General features: G+C 37.1%; 1 protein-coding gene across 2 annotated transcripts in view; it reads right to left on the reverse strand.

Annotated features, from left to right (window-relative positions):
* LEKR1 (leucine, glutamate and lysine rich 1) overlaps nt 1–18,139 on the reverse strand; it is a 224,905-nt gene that overhangs the window by 104,433 nt on the left and 102,333 nt on the right. The window lies entirely within an intron of this gene.

Genomic DNA, 18,139 nt, shown 5'->3' on the forward strand with positions numbered 1-18,139 from the left:
GAAAATACAAGCAGGAAATTGGCTTCCATAGAGTCTTGAATTGGGGAATTCAAGTAATGTTTGAGGAAGATTATTCAGGTAGCCACATCTTACATGTGTGGATACAGAACTGAAACTAGAGCAGAAAGAACATAGGGCTTGAATGATCTGAGTCCCACCAATAGCCTGTGTGTGTGGACTAAGGCCTGAACCCTACACTCAATAACAGCTCTTGGTATTCTTTTTGGATATGAGGTGGAAAACAATTTACATGGGTGGACTAAATGATTTCTATGAAGAAAATAATTTAAAACACTGGAATTTATAAAATTTCTGTTACACCTATTCAGGTGTTTTAATCACGTATTTTAATAGTAAACTTTAAAATCTTTATACACCCATGTTGTTCAGTCACCCCGTCACGTCCAACTCTTTGAGACCCCATGAACTGCAGCACACCAGACCTCCCTGTCCTTCACCATCTTCTGAAGTTTACCCAAGTTCATGTCCATTGCATCGGTGATGCCATCCAGCCATCTTATCTTCTGACACCCTCTTTTCCTTCTGCTTTCAGTCTTTCCCAGCATCAGGGACTTTTCCAGTGAATCAGCTGTTCGTATCAGGTGACCAAAATACTGGAGCTTCAGCTTCAGCATTAATCCATGAGTATTTAGGGTTTTTTTTTCCCTTCAGATTGACTGGTTTGACCTCCTTGCTGTCCAAGGGACTCTCAGGAGTCTTCTCCAGTTCAAAGGCATCAATTCTTTGGCACTCTGCCTTTTTTACAGTTCAGCTCTCACATCCATATGTGACCACTGGGAAGACTATAACCTTGACTATAAAGACCTTTGTCAGCAGGGTAATGTCTCTGCTTTTCAGCACACTGTCTAGGTTTGTCATTGCTTTCCTGCCTGATTTTATGGCTGCAGTCACTATCTGCACTGATTTTAGAGCCCAAGAAGAAATTTGTCACTACTTCCTCTCTTTCCCTTATCCTTGCCGTGAAGTAATGGGACCAGATACCACGATCTTAGTTGCTTTAATATTTAGTTTTAAGCTGGCTCTTTCACTCTCCTCCTTCACCCTCATCAAAAGGCTCTTTAGTTCCTCTTCGGTTTCCCATTAGAGTGGTATCATCCACATATCTGAGGTTGTTGATGTTGAGGTTGTTGATGTTTCTCTTGCCTATCTTGAATCTAGCTTATGCTTCTATACAAATATATAACATTTCTATATGTATCTTTAATCTGCCTTCTTAACTTTGTTTTATGAAGATAAGCCAGTTCCTTAAATCAGAAAATAAATTCACTCTAAACAAATGTTTTAATTAGAATTCACTACATATTGGTATAAATTTTTATGTTTGTCCAGCATGTTCACATATATTAATATTATCCCTCAAACTGCCACATAAATGCAAATAGCCCCATTTTTCAGATAATGAAAAATGAGATCTCTGATTATCTTGCTTAGTATCTTATAGTGAGTAAATGTTTTAGCCAGCAGTCAAACTGACAGGATTTTAAACTTGGGTAAGGGGATCTATTTGAGTACAGCTCCTTATTTAAATAAATAATTCAACATGGAATTGATAGATAGTATTTGTGTGGTATATCTTTTCCACTTACCAAGTGATATCATTATATGAGAGAAAAGATAAAATAACATACACATAGTTTAGTTTTGAGTATAATCTTTTGAAACAAGGCAATCTCTAAAGAATATGCATAATGTGTTACTTTATTATTAAAAACATGTGGGCTTACAGAGGGTTCTAGTCACACAGGCACAGCTAAAACATTTCTGCCCATCCTCTGAAGAATAGGGAGGGAAGCTGACATTTGTTGATGATATACTGTTCCAGGTGCTGTGCAGGATGCTCTCTCCTACATCATTTAATTCATAGTCACAAATATCATGAAAAACAGATATACATTTTATTTTTACCAGAAAGTTCTAAGAATCAGAGTAATTAACTAACTTATAAAAAGACACAGAGCTATTTAGAAGTGATCCTGTGATTCAACTGAGGTTGGCTTCATCCCAAAGTCTTGATCTTTCTCTCCTACATGGACCGTCAAAAATATAAGCTTCAAGGTGATATGACATTTGTCCATGAAAATGTGGTCAGTATGGCCATATATTTGTTTAGCATATCCTAGAATCTTTAAGGTAAATGAAAAATATTATTTATTAATACATAAAATAGGTACTAAATTAGTGTAACGTCCAATTCCAAGAGGTGATATGGATTTTAATTTTTGAAAGTTTAAAAGTTAATATAATTGATGAAAGTCATTAAGACAAATACAGTATCATTGTGACTGCCTACAGTACTGATGTGTCTAACTCTTCGTGACCCCATGGACTATAGCTTGCCAGGCTCCTCTGTCCATGGAATTCTCCAGGCAAGAATACTGTAGTGGGTTGCCATTCCCTTCTCCAGGAGATCTTCCTGACCCAAGGACCAAACGTAGGTCTCCTGCATTGCAGGCAAATTCTTTACCATCTGAGACACCAGGGAAGTCCATTAAACGTCCCTTGATGCTTTTGTCAGGATATAATCCTAAATGAGATGAAGCATGGATCTGAGCCCACATGATAAATTCTATATTATTGCTTCTAAATGCAGCTATTGTTAAGAGGAAGAACTTATCTTAAAAATAAATCCAAAGAATTGGTACCTGATATATGAATTTTATGCAGTTAATTTTCAATTACTTGATAATTGGTAGATAATTTAGCAGACAGTAAAAATGATAGCTAATTCAAAACCCATTTTTATAGCATTTAAGATTCTTCTTAGGATCACATTTAGATATACTTCTGCATCAAAGTTCTAGAACTTAATAGATTTAAAGGAAAATAAGTGACACAATCATGACTCAAATCAAGAAAGGAAAAGCTATTATGCTTTCCAATAGTCTTTTCTCTACATACCCACCTAAATCTCCCTTTCTCCCTGTTTCAAGATAAACATAGATTATCTCAGTCTTTAAATCACAGTACCCAATGAGCAGGGAAGCCAGTTCCTTCAGATTATTCACTAGGTATTTACAGCACCTCTGAGTAAAAAACAGAGAAAGTAAATAAATGTTTTATTACTTTAAAACACAGAAACCACTAGAGGCTGTCAGGTAGAAATATAAGTAATGTCAACGAATAAATCATTTTACTTAAGGAGAGAAGATACCACATAGAATCAAGAAAAAAAGATTCGTTATGAATAATCTATAATGTAAGCAGCCCACCAGTATATACTTAGGAGTTGGCTAATATATTTTCATAGCTTTTTAAAGAACTTGGTTAAATTTTCTATAATAAACAAATAATAAGAATTATTTTAAAAATATAAAGAACATATCTTTACTGTTCTGAATGAGGTGTATGCATCCAACTGGTTTATTGTTGGTTTTGATAGATCAGTGGGGTCTTTTTGTTTCTGGAAGCAGAGTGCCCAGTTCCTGTCCTTAATAAATAAAGGCACACAGTTAGTCTTAGCAGCAGAGAGCCACCTGCATAAGACAGCTCCTTCAGTCCTTGAGATAAGGAGTTCTTAAATAGGCATATTGTTCTGTGTAGTCCTTCTCTATAGTCAAATAAACTCAACTTCAATTTTCGGTCATTCAGCATGTCGTTGGATTATGAGGCAAAAGGCCCTGAATGCCTACAAAAAGAAAGGAAGCATTGGCTTTAAACACCATGCAGATGTAAGGCAGAACCCATGGAAACAATCCAAAATTTACAACAGCAAATTCTACTATAAGGTAACTGCATTCTTTGCAAATATTAAATAAAAACCAAATGATTTCAAATGAACAAGACAAAAAGGAGCTCTTAGCCTCTCTTCATACGAAGACAGCTGCTTGCTAGATAGCATTACACAGGCATCAGACCTCGGGTAATTAGTCATTTAAGAGAATCCTATTATTCCAAAAGGTTTCTAGAATCTACAGATATAAAACGTATCCATAGTTAGCTATTTTATAGCAGGATATAAAACTTTATAGTCATTTGGAGAGTATATTAAGTAAGCATAATGTTTGAGAAAACAATAAACAAAACCTTTATAGTAGAGAGATATTTCAAGCTTAAAACTTTCTGGATAAAGAGAATGCACACCAAAGGAATTTAAAATCTGATTGAAAGTACAATATGAAGGAAAATGATTCCAGGTTCAAGCAACAGAACAGAAGAACAAACAGCCAGGAGAGCTGGCACCCAGAGATCCAGATCTAGGAGAATTTTTTTTTTAATGAAAATGTGAAAGCTATATATATATATATGTATATAGTTTGTTTGTTTAAATGGTAGAGACAATTGAAGAAAAGGAAATACAAAAACTCACCACTCTTTGAACACATTCCTAAGACAGGATAACAGAGAGGTGGAGTGCATGAATGCTAAAGCCACCTGCCTAACTTCAAATCCTGGCTCTGCTCCTTGTAAACTAAGCGACTTCGGGTATTTTAGTTTCCTGATCTATAAAATGGTTATTACAGCATATGATTGTTCTGGGAATTATGACACTTCATATAGGTAAAGAGGAGATGAGTGCCAGACACATAGTGGGCACTACATAACTACTGGTTATCATCATGGGGAGTGGTAGTAAGGCCACCCCTTGCCCCCTACTTCTGCTCTGAATCTCATCACTTCTTAATCTGTGAACCTTGTTCCTATAGTTGGACCTGGTGTCATCAGCGGTTATCTTTGTACAGGGAAGGGTAAATATGAAGGTTTTAACTATATACTTAAAAAATAATCTACAGAGTTAACTATGACAAAGTGTTAAAACTTGTAAAATACAGGTGATGAATTCACCTGTATTCACATTTGTTGTATTATTCACTGTATTTTTTGGTGTTTGACATATTCTATAGATTTATTGTTTAGGGAGGGGTCTTGCTTGTACAGGTCAAGGATAGCATGTTCTGTACTAAGAAGTCTAATCAACTCAGTTCTGTGTGTCCAAGGTACAAAAGAATACAAGATGGCCAGAACTTGATGGGGGTGTAGGATGAGGTTGAAACCAAAAGCAACCGGTTTTGTGAATAGCAAGGTTTGGTTCACTGGTTTGGTGAATAGGGAAGAGAGAAATTGAATTGCAGTTGAAGGGGATATGGTAACAAGAAAAGATTTTCTTATTTTGCTTTTGTTTTAAGATATTGGGACATTTATTTGCATTTAATTAGAGGGTACCCACACTTATGAATTTAATGTTTGCCTTCTAATCTGTACTTAACATGTGAAAATAGTACTTTTTGCAGGTGTTTTAAAAAACTATACTAATGATGTAAGGCTATAAATTTCATCTTAATTCTTATTGGTTTTGCTATGTTTTGAGACCTATCCAGGTAGCTATACACAGATAAAATTTATTTTCCTTTTTGACTGATATATAATATTTAATTGTGTGCATGTACCAAATTTTACTGATCTAGTCCAATAGTGATGAAATCTAAGTTGCTTGCCCAGTAGTGAAAGTTGCGCAGTCATGTCTGACTCTCTGCGACCCCATGGACTGTGGAATTCTCTGGGCCAGAATCCTGGAGTGGGTAGCCTTTCCCTTCCCCAAGGGATCTTCCCAACCCAGGGATCGAACCCAGGTCTCCCACAGTGCAGGCGGACTCTTTACCAGCTGAGCCACAAGGGAAGCCCAGTATGTCACAACAAATAATCCTGCAACAAAAGCTTCTTACTGGAGGTGGGAACAAGATGGCAGAGCACAAGGACCCTGACACTTAAGCAGGAGCAGAACCAGTTGCACAATGGCAACTACAATCACAGCATGCCCTTGAGAACACACACTTGGGAAGGAGTAGGACTAGTTCAGTAGTGTGACTTGACCCTGCTATGCCCAACCAAGCCTCTAACCAAGGTGTGCATACTAGGGGAAAGGTTGAACCAGCTCAGAAGTGCAGCTGAATCCCTCAGCCATGCCCCCAACTAAATTGGAGACTGCCATCCCAGGAGGGAGAAGCTGAATACCCTTGGGGCTTGTGCTCTAGTCCATTAGGCCCTGGCCCTGCCCCCATAGGATGCTGACTTCCATGGGGCCTAGGAAGAGCCCTGGCTCACACCTGGTTCCAGTCCTATCCCCTCCAAATCCAGCATGACCTTCCACCATGGTGGAAGCTGCCAATACACCTTGGGGCAAGATCTGGCCTGTGCTCATTTCAGACCTGGCCCTCCAAGCAAAGCCACTGGGCACATGCAAACTGCATAGGGACACTTGCACATGACAATATGCTTTCAAGATCAGGATAGGTAAGTGGTTCACCTAATTTCATAAAGGAAAACAGAGAAATTTAAACAGAACGAGAAGAGAGAGGAATATCCTTCAAATGAAAGAACAAGATAAAGACCCCTCAAAAACCGTAATAAAACAGAACCTGATAAAGGTTCAAAGCAATAGTAATAAGAATGCTAACTGAACTTCAGAAAAAAATAGACAAACATGGTGAGAACTTCAACAAAGAACTAGAAAACTGACAACCTGTCAGAGCTGAAGAATATAATAACTAAAATGAAAAATATACTAGAAGGAAATAACAGCAAAATTATGGGATATAGACTGCATAAGCAGTCTGAAAGATAGAACAGTGGAAATCACCCATTCAGAACAGCAGAAAGAAAAACACATTTTAAAAAATGAGAATAGTTTAAGAGACCTTGGACAATATCAAGTGTACTAACATTTGCATTATAGGGGGTCACAGAAGGAGAAGAGAGAGAGAAAGGGGGACAATGTATTTAACGAAATTACAGTTGAAAACTTCTCTAACCTGAAGAAGGAAATAGATATCCAAGCACAAAGAGCACAGAGAACCCAAACAAGATGAATCCATGTGCCAGACACTACATTCTAAGTGTATTGCTACTAAGTTGCTTCAGTCGTCTCCGACTGTGCGACCCCATAGACGGCAGCCCACCAGGTTCCTCTGTCCCTGGGATTCTCCAGGCAAGAACACTGGAGTGGGTTGCCATTTCCTTCTCCAATGCATGAAAGTGAAAAGTGAAAGTGAAGCTGCTCAGTCGTGTCCGACTCTTAGCGACCCCATGGACTGCAGCTTACCAGGCTCCTCTGTCCATGGGATTTTCCAAGCAAGAGTACATTCTAAGTGCGTTGCTGCTGCTAAGTCGCTTCAGTCGTGTCCAACTCTGTGCGACCCCATAGATGGCAGCCCACCAGGCTCCCCTGTCCCTGGGATTCTCCAGGCAAGAACCTCATTTAATCTTCCCAATGTAAACTAACTAGAATGTAAGTTCCATGAGCGCAGGAACCTTATCTTTTATACTCATAGTGTCTGAAACAAAGGAGGTGCTCAAAAAACTACTGTTGAAAGAATGCAATTTTGGAGATACTAGAAATAAGAATTCCAGCAAATAAGCCTTTAAAATTATGTATCAAAGATTAAAGTGGATGGAACTGAAAGAGTTGTGCAGTTTTCATTGGTAATACCTATATATATCTTGGCATTAAAGTGTAACTTTCTTATAAATATGTTATTTTATTTCAATAGACTCTTATTGACTACCTATCAATAAGATATATTTCCTTGTCCTTAGAGAAATCATAATCAAATGCCTCATTTTCCTTCATGAATGATAAATTATGTTTTAAATGACAAATCAGTAACTCCTTTAAACTTCAACCTGTTTTATTTTCCTACCATTTTAAATGACTTTATTGAGTTAGATTTTCAGTTAATTATGTGGCTGAAATTGTGGGATTTCTGATCAGATGTAACATGTGAATGAATACAATCAGTATGCTGCATTTAGATGTCATATATATATATTATTGTACCACAATTTGAGCACAGAGCTTCACAAAAGTAGTATTTCACTTAATTTTTTTAATGAGCATTAACAGAGAAAACCTTTACAGATGTAAGAATGTATACCAATAATAAAAGAAAGTTCTTTAATGAGTATTCAACTATATCAATTGCACATTAACATCTTTTAATTTAAGCAAATATTTTATAAAGCTCAGATGGTGAATACAGCCACTTGGAAAGTTCATTTTAGAGGCTGTATTTCAGAGGTTTGATTCACATCTATTTTGAAACAGTATACTTGAAGTACATTAACATTTTCTGCATAATACCAGAAGGGACTGAAATAACATTTGGAGATTTTTATAAATCAGATGATAGAACAGGTGTGGCTTTTCAGCTAAAAAGTTATAATTTGGTCCAGAAGTAGTTATATTAAAATCAGAAAACTATTTATCTGGGTGTGTGTGGGGAAGAGAGAGTAGATGAAATCAAGCTTGGGAGATAATCAAATATTTAAAATTTGGAAATAATTTTAGTCTAATACTAAGAATCAAGAATTTGCTTCAGAATGCAAAAAAGTGCTTATAAACCTCCACTGTATTTTTATTCTGAAGACTAGTCAAATATAAAGATAACTGTCATTGGTAGGGGCTTATAAAATATAACAAATCATGGATGGAGCCTTAAATTCTATTTTTTACCCTGGTTAAATCATTTAACCACTCTTTATCAACTGGCAATCCTCATGATTTAGGAACTTCTGAATACAACAGAACACTATTATGTTTTCTGATAAATTTGTATAAATAAATTCACAAAATTATATCTTATTATTTTATGTATTATACATTTTATATATGTATTTATATATTATTTTGTATATGAAATAATGAGATTTTTCAAGACAAATATATTAGTAATAGATATGGATAGACTAGTGTGAAGCAAGCAGAAGGATAGGGACCTATATTGAACAGAATATTAGCTGAAAACATTTACAGGATAAAAAAGAAGAAGACAGGATTATTAATAAAGTAAATGGAATCTAGAGAAGTTTAAATCTAAAAATATTTAAGAAATTTTCAAATAAAGTCACATAATTATATAAACATCAACTTTCTTTCATCAACTGGTGTGTTTTCTAGTCAGAATGCTTGGAGAGATTCCTGTGTGCAGCAGATTCTATGCAAACTGGGAAGGAGATGGAACACATCTTCAGGCTCACAGGGTACTGATTCTCTTTGCTGCGCCATTTTTTCTTGTGCTGGGATGGCAGTAAAATAGGCACAGGGCAAGAATTTCTTCAAAAGAGTCTTTCATGCTACAAAACTAATTGGTACTAATTGCATTTAAAAATTCTATCCCACAATTATGGAACTTAAAGGTAAAAAGCACAAAACCAAAACATTTTATAATTTTAAGAATGAAGCAAGGGAAGGCAACACTAACGTACATGTGAAAAGAGTTAGGTATGGTGTTATTTATCACAATATCATTTTAACAGAAAAAAGTGAAACAACTGTACAAAAACAAGATATGATTAAAAATTATGCTTCATCCCATATCAGGATATTTTTGACATGGAAAGATTTCATAATAGAAGAAATTGAGAGCAATTGAAGATTATAAATCTCTATTATTCCACTCATAAAAACTTATACATTTAAAACATAAAATCTAGGAGGACATATATTGGAATGCTTATGATACTATGCAAATATTGGAATTTCCTGATCAATAGTAAATATGGATTATTTTGGTAAAAGAGAATAAAAGAATCATATTAAAGTAGCATAGCACTGAATCATATAATAATACCTATACCCATCGTATAGCCTATTTCATAACCTACTGATCATTTGTGTACTCCACCACCAGGTGTCTACTATTCTTGGAACCTCTTCTGCCTTCCCCTTACAGAAACTTGTTTTTACTAAGAGTACTGGAAGTAGCCTGATAAAGTAGCTTTCTCTGAAGTATAAATTAATGATAACAATGTGTGGTGGAATTCAAAGGTTGCTGCTGCTGCTGCTAAGTTGCTTCAGTCATGTCCGACTCTGTGCGACCCCAGAGACGGCAGCCCACCAGGCTCCCCCGTCCCTGGGATTCTCCAGGCAAGAACACTGGAGTGGGTTGCCATTTCCTTCTCCAATGCATGAAAGTGAAAAGTGAAAGTGAAGTCGCTCAGTCATGTACGACTCTTAGCGACCCCATGGACTTCAGCCTACCAGGCTCCCCCATCCCTGGGACTCTCCAGGCAAGAGTACTGGAGTGCGGTGCCATTGCCTTCTCCGATTCAAAGGTTAAGAGCCCAAATTTTGGCAGCATAGTTCTGGACTTGGGTTCCAATTCTGCTGATTAGTGGCTGTGTTGCCTTGGGTGAATGACTTAGCTCCTTTACACCCTAGTAATCTCATTTGTACACTGGAGATAATAAAAAACTGCTTAACCCAGGAGAATGATAATAAGAGGGTACACAGTGGCTTCACTGTGTTTGACATGTAGTTAATGCTTAGTTAGTAGGAAAGAGATGCTCATAAGACATGAGACATTGAATATCAGTTGGGGAAGGGGGGTGGATCATTTATTTTTCACTCAGATAGTGTCAGTAATACTCATGCTACTGGCCCATAATGTGGATGATTTGTAAATGTCTATGAGTAGCAGGTATGCTGTGTACCTGGGTAAAAGAGTACTATGTGTGAAAGAGTGACTGCTGTAAGTGTTGTCATGAGTATGTCCATGTGGGTATTAGGGACAGGGCGGAGGCTAGTTCCCTCCTCTCACTGCTCAGATGAAGCTTCCTTGAAAATGCATCATGCTTAGCATAGAAGCCATGTATAACACAGAAGATGTGTTCCTAATCAAGCCTAGACTTAATGACACAGGTGCTATTTAATAATGCTGAATGACCAAATTAATAGATGATTGGTGACTGGATGGGCAGAAGATTACTTAGGTTAGGGGGGAGAGGAAAGAGGATTGCATCACCTTATGCCACAAGTAAGAAGAAAGAATAATGGGGGTAAGGAGTGGCTAAGATAGTAAAGTTGGACCCTGAGCTCACCTCCTATCCATGGGCACATCAAGATTACCACTGTTTGCAGAGAAACTATCTATAAAAATGACCTGAAGACTAACACAAGATTTTCCACAACTAAAGACATAAGGGAACTATTATAATACAAATAGGAGGGGCAGAGACACAAAATAGTCAAGACCCACACCTTCAGGTAGGTGATCCATAAATGAGGGGATAAAAACAATTGCAGAATTTTCCCCCAAGGAACAAGAGGTCTAAGACCCAAATCAGGCTCCCCAGCCTGGGAGTGCTACACCAGGAAGACAAGTCCCCAGAACATCTGACAATAGAGGCTGGTGGGGCTTGCATATGAAAATGCTGGATGGCTGTAGGAAACTGAGACTCCTCTCTTAAATGGGGCATACAAAATCACACATGCCATAAGTCCCAGTATAGAGCCAGGAGTTTGAAAGGAGCCTGTGTCAGACCTATTTGCTTATCTTAAAGAGCCTCCTGGAGATACAGGAGGCAAATGGGGCTTCCCATGGAGAGAGAGACATCAGAAGCAGTCATTTTGGGGAGTTTATCCTACCAGAAGGACACTGGCAAGTACCATTTTGGAGTCCTCCCTCTAGACTGTTACTTCTAGGGGCTAAACTACATATCAGCAAACTGACACCAGCCCTGGTGTCATGGGCTCCTCATGCCTGGCAGTCAGCTGCCCTGGGACCCAGTCCTGTCTACCACAGTGCCAGTTGCCAGCCCCAACTACCAGCACACCCACAGTAGTCAGCACTGCCACAACAGAAGGCCCACACAGTCTACATAAGAATATCCATACAGAGTATAGCTTTCATGATCAGAGGAGAGTGTGTTTGTTGGGCCCCATAGGACATCTTCTACATAAGGCCACTTCTCCTAGATCAGAAGATATAATCAGCCTACCTAATACATAAAAAAAAACATAGAGAATTAAGTCAAATTAGGAGACAGGGGAATATTCTCCAAACAGAGGAACAAGAAAAAAACTGAGGAAAAAGAACTAAACAAAATGGAGATAAGAAATCTACCCACTAACAGTTCAAGGAAACAATTACAGATGCTTAAGGAACTTGGGAGAAGGATGGATGAACATGAGACAAGTTTACCAAAGAGTTAGAAAATATAAAAGAAGACCCAAACAGAGCCAAAGAATAATATAACTGACAAAAATATATTAGATGTAAGCAACAACATATTAGATGATACAGAGGAACAGGTTATTAATCTGAAAGTCAAAGAAATAGATATCATCCAAGCTAAACAGAAACCAAAACAAAAATCTATCTGTTTTAATGAGGGTAGTTTAAGAGACCTCTGTGACAATAGCAAGTATATGAACGTTTGCATTATAGGGATCCCAAAAGGAGAAGAGAGAGAGAAAAGGGGGCAGAAAATTATTTGAAGAAATAATAGCTAGAATTTTTCATAACCTGGGAAATGAAAAAGACATCTAGATCCAGGAAGTAAAGAGAAGGCCAAATAAGATCAACCCAAAAAAGTCCATACCAAAGCACATTATAATTAAGATGGCAAAAATTAAAGATAAAGAAAGACATTAAAAGCAGCAGGAGAAAAACTACTAGTTACATACAAGGGAATGCCCCCATAAGACCATCAGCTAACTTTTTAGCATAAAGTAGGCCAGAAAGGAGTGGTATAATATATTCAAATTGCTGAAAGAAAAAAAAAAACTCAGAAATAATACTTTACCCAACAAGGGTATAATTCTGATTTAAAGGTGATATAATTTTACAGATAAGCAAAAGCTGAATGGGCTCAGCAGAACTAAACCAGCTCTTCAAGAAATAGTAAAGGGACTTTTCTGATGGAAAATAAAAGACTGCAACTAGAAATAATAAAATTGTAAAAGAAATTTTAAAATCTCATTGGTAAAGGCAAGCATATAATAAAGGCAATAGGTCCAACATTTATAAAACTAACAGATTAAAAGAAAAAAGTAGCAAAATCATCTATATCCACAATAAAAATAATTAAGGATACACATATCCAAAAGATGTAAAAATTCAACATCAGAAGCATTAAACATGGTAGGGGGGTGAAAATGTACATTTATTAGAATGCATCTGAACTTAAGAGATGAGTGCAATTGTGCAGTAGTTTGAGCATTCTTTGGCATTGCCTTTCTTTGGGATTAGAATGAAAACTGACCTTGTCCAGGCCTGTGGCCACTGCTGAGTTTTTCAAATTTGCTGGCATACTGAGTGCAACACTTTGACAGCATCATCTTTTATGACTTGAAATAGCTCAACTGGAAATCCATCACCTCCACTAGTTTTGTTCATAGTAATGCTTCCTAAGGCCCACTTGACTTTGCATTCCAGGATGCCTGGCTGTAGGTGAGTGATCACACCATTGTGATTATCTGGGTCATGAAGATCTTTTTTGTACAGTTCTTCTGTGTATTCTTGCCACCTCTTCTTTATATCTTCTGCTTCTGTTAGGTCCATACCATTTCTGTCCTTTATCGAGCCCGTCTTTGCATGAAATGTTCCCTTGGTATCTCTTATTTTCTTGAAGAGATCTCTAGTCTTTCCCATTCTGTTGTTTTCCTCTATTTCTTTGCACTGATCACTGAGGAAGGCTTTCTTATCTCTTCTTGCTATCCTTTGGAATTCTGCATTCAAATGAGTGTATCTTTCCTTTTCTCCTTTGCCTTTCATTTCTGTTCTTTTCACAGCTATTTGTAAGGCCTCCTCAGACAACCATTTAGCCTTTTTGCATTTCCTTTTCTTGGGGATGGTCTTGATCACTGTCTCCTGTATGATGTCACGAACCTCTGCCCATAGTTCTTCAGGCACTCTGTTTATCAGATCTAATCCCTTGTATCTATTAGTCACTTCCACTGTATAATCATAAGGGATTTGATTCAAGTCATACCTGAATGGTCTAGTGGTTTTCCCTACTTTCTTCAATTTAAGTCTGAATTTGGCAATAAGGAGTTCATGATCTGAGCCACAGTCAGCTCCCGGTCTTGTTTTTGCTGACTGTATAGAATTTCTCCATTTTTGGCTGCAAAGAATATAATCAATCTGATTTTGGTATTGCCCCTCTGTTGATGTCCAAGTGTAGAGTTTTCTCTTGTGTTGTTGGAAGTGGGTGTTTGCTATGACCAATGCGTTCTCTTGGCAAAACTCTATTAGCCTTCACCCTACTTCATTCTGTACACCAAGGCCAAAATTGCCTTGGCAAAACCCGGAGTAACAAGTATTTCTTGAATTTCTACTTTTGCATTCCAGTCCCCTGTAATGAACAGGACATCTTTTTTGGGTGTTAGTTCTAGAAGGTCTTGTAGGTCTTCATAGAACCATTCAACTTCACCTTCTTCAGCATTACTGGTCAGGGCATAAACTTGGATTACTGTGATAACGAATGGCTTGCCTTGGAAAAGAACAGAGATCATTCTGTCGCCACAAGCTGGCAAAGCAATGCTCCAAATTCTCCAAGCCAGGCTTCAACAGTGCATGAACAATGAACTTCCAGATGTTCAAGATGGATTTAGAAAAGGCAGAGGAACAAGAGATCAAATTGCCAACATCTGTGGATCATCAAAAAAGAGAGTTCCAGAAAAACATCTATTTCTGCTTTATTGACTATGCCAAAGCCTTTGACTGGGTGGATCACAACAAACTGTGGACAGTTCTTAAAGAGATGGGAATACCAAACCACCTGACTTGCCTCCTGAGAAGTCTGTATGTAGGTCAAGAAGCAATAGAACTGGACATGGAACAACAGACTGGTTCCAAATAGGGAAAGGAGTACATCAAGGCTGTATATTGTCACCCTGTTTATTTAACTTAGATGCAGAGTACATCATGCAAAATGCTGGGCTGGATGAAGCATAAGCTGGAATCAAGATTGCCGGGAGAAATATCAATAACCTCAGACATGCAGATGACACCATACTTATGGCAGAAAACAAAGAAGAACTAGAGAGCCTCTTGATAAGAGTGAAACAGGAGAGTGAAAAAGCTGGCTTAAAACTCGACATTCAGAAAACTAAGATCATGGTATATGGCCCCATCACTACATGGCAAATAGATAGGGAAACAGTGGAAACAATGAGAGACTTTATTTTTAGGGGCTCCAAAATCACTGCATATGGTGACTGCAGCCATGAAATTAAAAGATGCTTACTCCTTGGAAGAAAAGTTATGACCAATCTAGACAGCATATTAAAAAGCAGGGACATTACTTAGTCAACAAAGGTCCATCTAGTCAAAGCTATGGTTTTTCCAGTAGTCATGTATGGATGTGAGTGTTGGACTATAAAGAAAGCTGAGTGCCAAAGAATTGATGCTTTTGAACTATGATGTTGGAGAAGACTTTGAGAGTCCCTTGGACAGCTAGGAGATCCAACCAGTCCATCATAAAGGAAATCAGTCCTGAATATTCATTGGAAGGACTGATGCTGAAGGTAAAACTTCAATACTTTGGCCACCTGATGTGAAGAGCTGACTCATTTGAAAAGACCCTGATGCTGGGAAAGATTGAAGTCAGTAGAAAAAGGGGATGACAGAGGATGAGATGGTTGGATGGCATCACCAACTCAATGGACATGAGTTTGAGTAAGCTCTGGGAATTGGTGATGGACAGGGAAGCCTGGAGTGCTGCACTCCATGGGGTCACAAAGAGTCAGACATGACTGAGCGACTGAATGAACTGAACTGAACTTAAGAGATAATTAACTTGAAATACTCATTAAAATATACATATATATGTTTATATATGTATGTGTATATGTTTGTGCACATACAGTACAGGAGCACCTAAATATATAAAGCCAATATTAGTAGACATAAAAGGAGAAACAGACAGTAGTACAATGATAGTAAGTAACTTAAAACCCCCACTTACACAATGGATAGATCATCCACACAGAAAAATAAATAAGAAAACGCTGGCTTTAACAGCATATTAAACTAAATGAATTGATGGATATAGAGATATTTCATTTGAAATCAACAGAATACAAATTTAAGTGTAATGAAATGTTCTCCAGATCAGATCACACGCTTGGCCACAGAATACAAATTCAAGTGGACATGAAATGTTCTCCAGATCAGATCATATGCTAGGCCACACAAAAAGTCTCAACACATTTAAGAAAATTGAAATCACATCAAGCATCTTTTTTTGACCACAACATCATGAGACTAGAAATCAAATATAAGGAAAAAAAACACTGCAAAAACACAGAACATGTGGAAGCTAAATAATACGGTACTAAACAATCAATGGATTACCAAAGAAATCAGACAAAAAATACCTGGGAACAAGTAAAAATAGAAATGTCTATAGGATGCAGCAAAGCAATTCTAAGAAGGAAGTTCATAGTAGCACAAGCCTACCTCAGGAAACAAAAAAAAATCTTAAATGAATAAACTAACCTTACACCTAAAAGAACTAGAAAAAGAAGAAAATACAAAAACCAAAGTTACCAGAAGGAAAAAAATAATAACAATCAGAGAGATATAGGAGAAATATAAATCAGAAAACAAAAAGATCAATGAAACAGAAAGCTGGTTCTTTGAAAAGATAAACAAAATTGATAAGCCAGATTCATTAGAGAAAAGAGAGAGGGCCCAAAAAAGTGAAATCAGAAATGAAAGTTACAACTGACACCACAAAAATATACAAAGTATCATAAGGGATTACTACAAACAACTACATACCAATAAAATGGACAATGGAGAAGAAATAAGTAAGTTCCTAGAAACATACAATGTCCCAAGACTGAATCAGGAAGAAACAGAAAATATGAACAGACTGATTACCAGTAATCAAACTGAATGAGTGATTAAAAATACTGCCAGTAAACAAAATTCCAGGACTTGATGACTTCACAGGCAAATTGTACACACCATTAGAAAAAAAAAAAAGATAACACCTATCCTTCTCAAATGATGCCAAAAATTACAGAAGAAGAAATGCTTCAAAACTCTTTCTAGGAGCTCAGCATCACCCTGATACCAAAACCAGAGAAAGACACCATCAATACAATAAAATAAAAATAAAAAAGATGAAAATTAAGGCCAATATTACAGATAAACATAGAAAAAAATCCTCAACAAATATAGCAAACCAAATTCAACAATATATTAAGAGGATAATACATTATAATCAATTCAGATTTATTCCAGAGGTACAAGGATGGTTCAATATCTGCAAATCAATCAATATTCTACACCACATTAAATCAACAGATAAATGGATAAAAAAGGTATGGTATATAAATATACATACACACACATATATACATTCCTCAGTCATAAAAATATGAAATTTTGCCATCTGCAACAACAAAGATGGTTTTAGGGGGGCTTCCCTGGTGGCTCAGATGGTAAAGAATCTGCCTGCAATGCAGGAGACCCCAGTTCAATCCCTGGGTCAGGAAGATCCCCTGGAGAAGGGAATGGCAACCCACTCCAGGATTCTTGCATGGAGAATTCCATGGACAGAGGATCCTGGCAGGCTACAGTCCATGGGATCGCAAAGAGTCAGACACAACTGAACCAAACATGCTAAGTAAAATAAATGAGACAAAGACAAATACACATGATTTCACAGACATGCAGAATGTTAAAAATAAAATGAAAACAGATTCATAGACAATAAATGGGTGGTTGCCAGAGGAAAATAGGTGAAGTGGATTAAGAGGTACAGATCTCCAGCTATATAATAAATAAGTCATGGGGTATAATATACATCATAAGGAAGATGGTACAAAATATTGTATTAACTTTACATGGGGACAGATGGTTCCTAGACAGTGTGGTGATCATTTCATAATGTATGCAATTGTCAAGTCATTATTTCATACACCTGAAACTAACACAATGTTATATACATCAATTATATTTCAATAATGAAAAAAGAATGAATGGTGCTAATTATTCCGAGAGAGGCAGACTTAGGAATTAAAGCAAAGTGCAGAGTCCACAGGATTTAAAAAAAAAAAAGATGTCTAAATTTAACCCAAGGACCTGAGGGCGATAGTGCAGTCAAAGAAAAGTCAGAGAAAGTGGCAAGGCTAAGATCTAGCCTTAAAAGAGAAAAATCACACTGGAGGGGAAGGAGGGAGAGGAAGAAGGTTGCCTTGGCACAGGTGAAACATGACTAGAGAGTGAACCAGAATAACAGCTATCCCAAAGGCGAGAAAGGAATCTCAGAGAAGAGATAACCATCCTAAGGAGTGGATGCCTAAGAGAAGTGAAGAAAATTCTAAGATTTGAACATTTGTAAAATGAAGAAAATATGTAAAATAGAAATAATATTTATAGGAAAGCTC

The sequence above is a fragment of the Bos indicus genome, chromosome 1 (genome assembly GCF_029378745.1).
Source record: "Bos indicus isolate NIAB-ARS_2022 breed Sahiwal x Tharparkar chromosome 1, NIAB-ARS_B.indTharparkar_mat_pri_1.0, whole genome shotgun sequence".
In the NCBI taxonomy this organism is placed as follows: Eukaryota; Metazoa; Chordata; class Mammalia; order Artiodactyla; family Bovidae; genus Bos; species Bos indicus.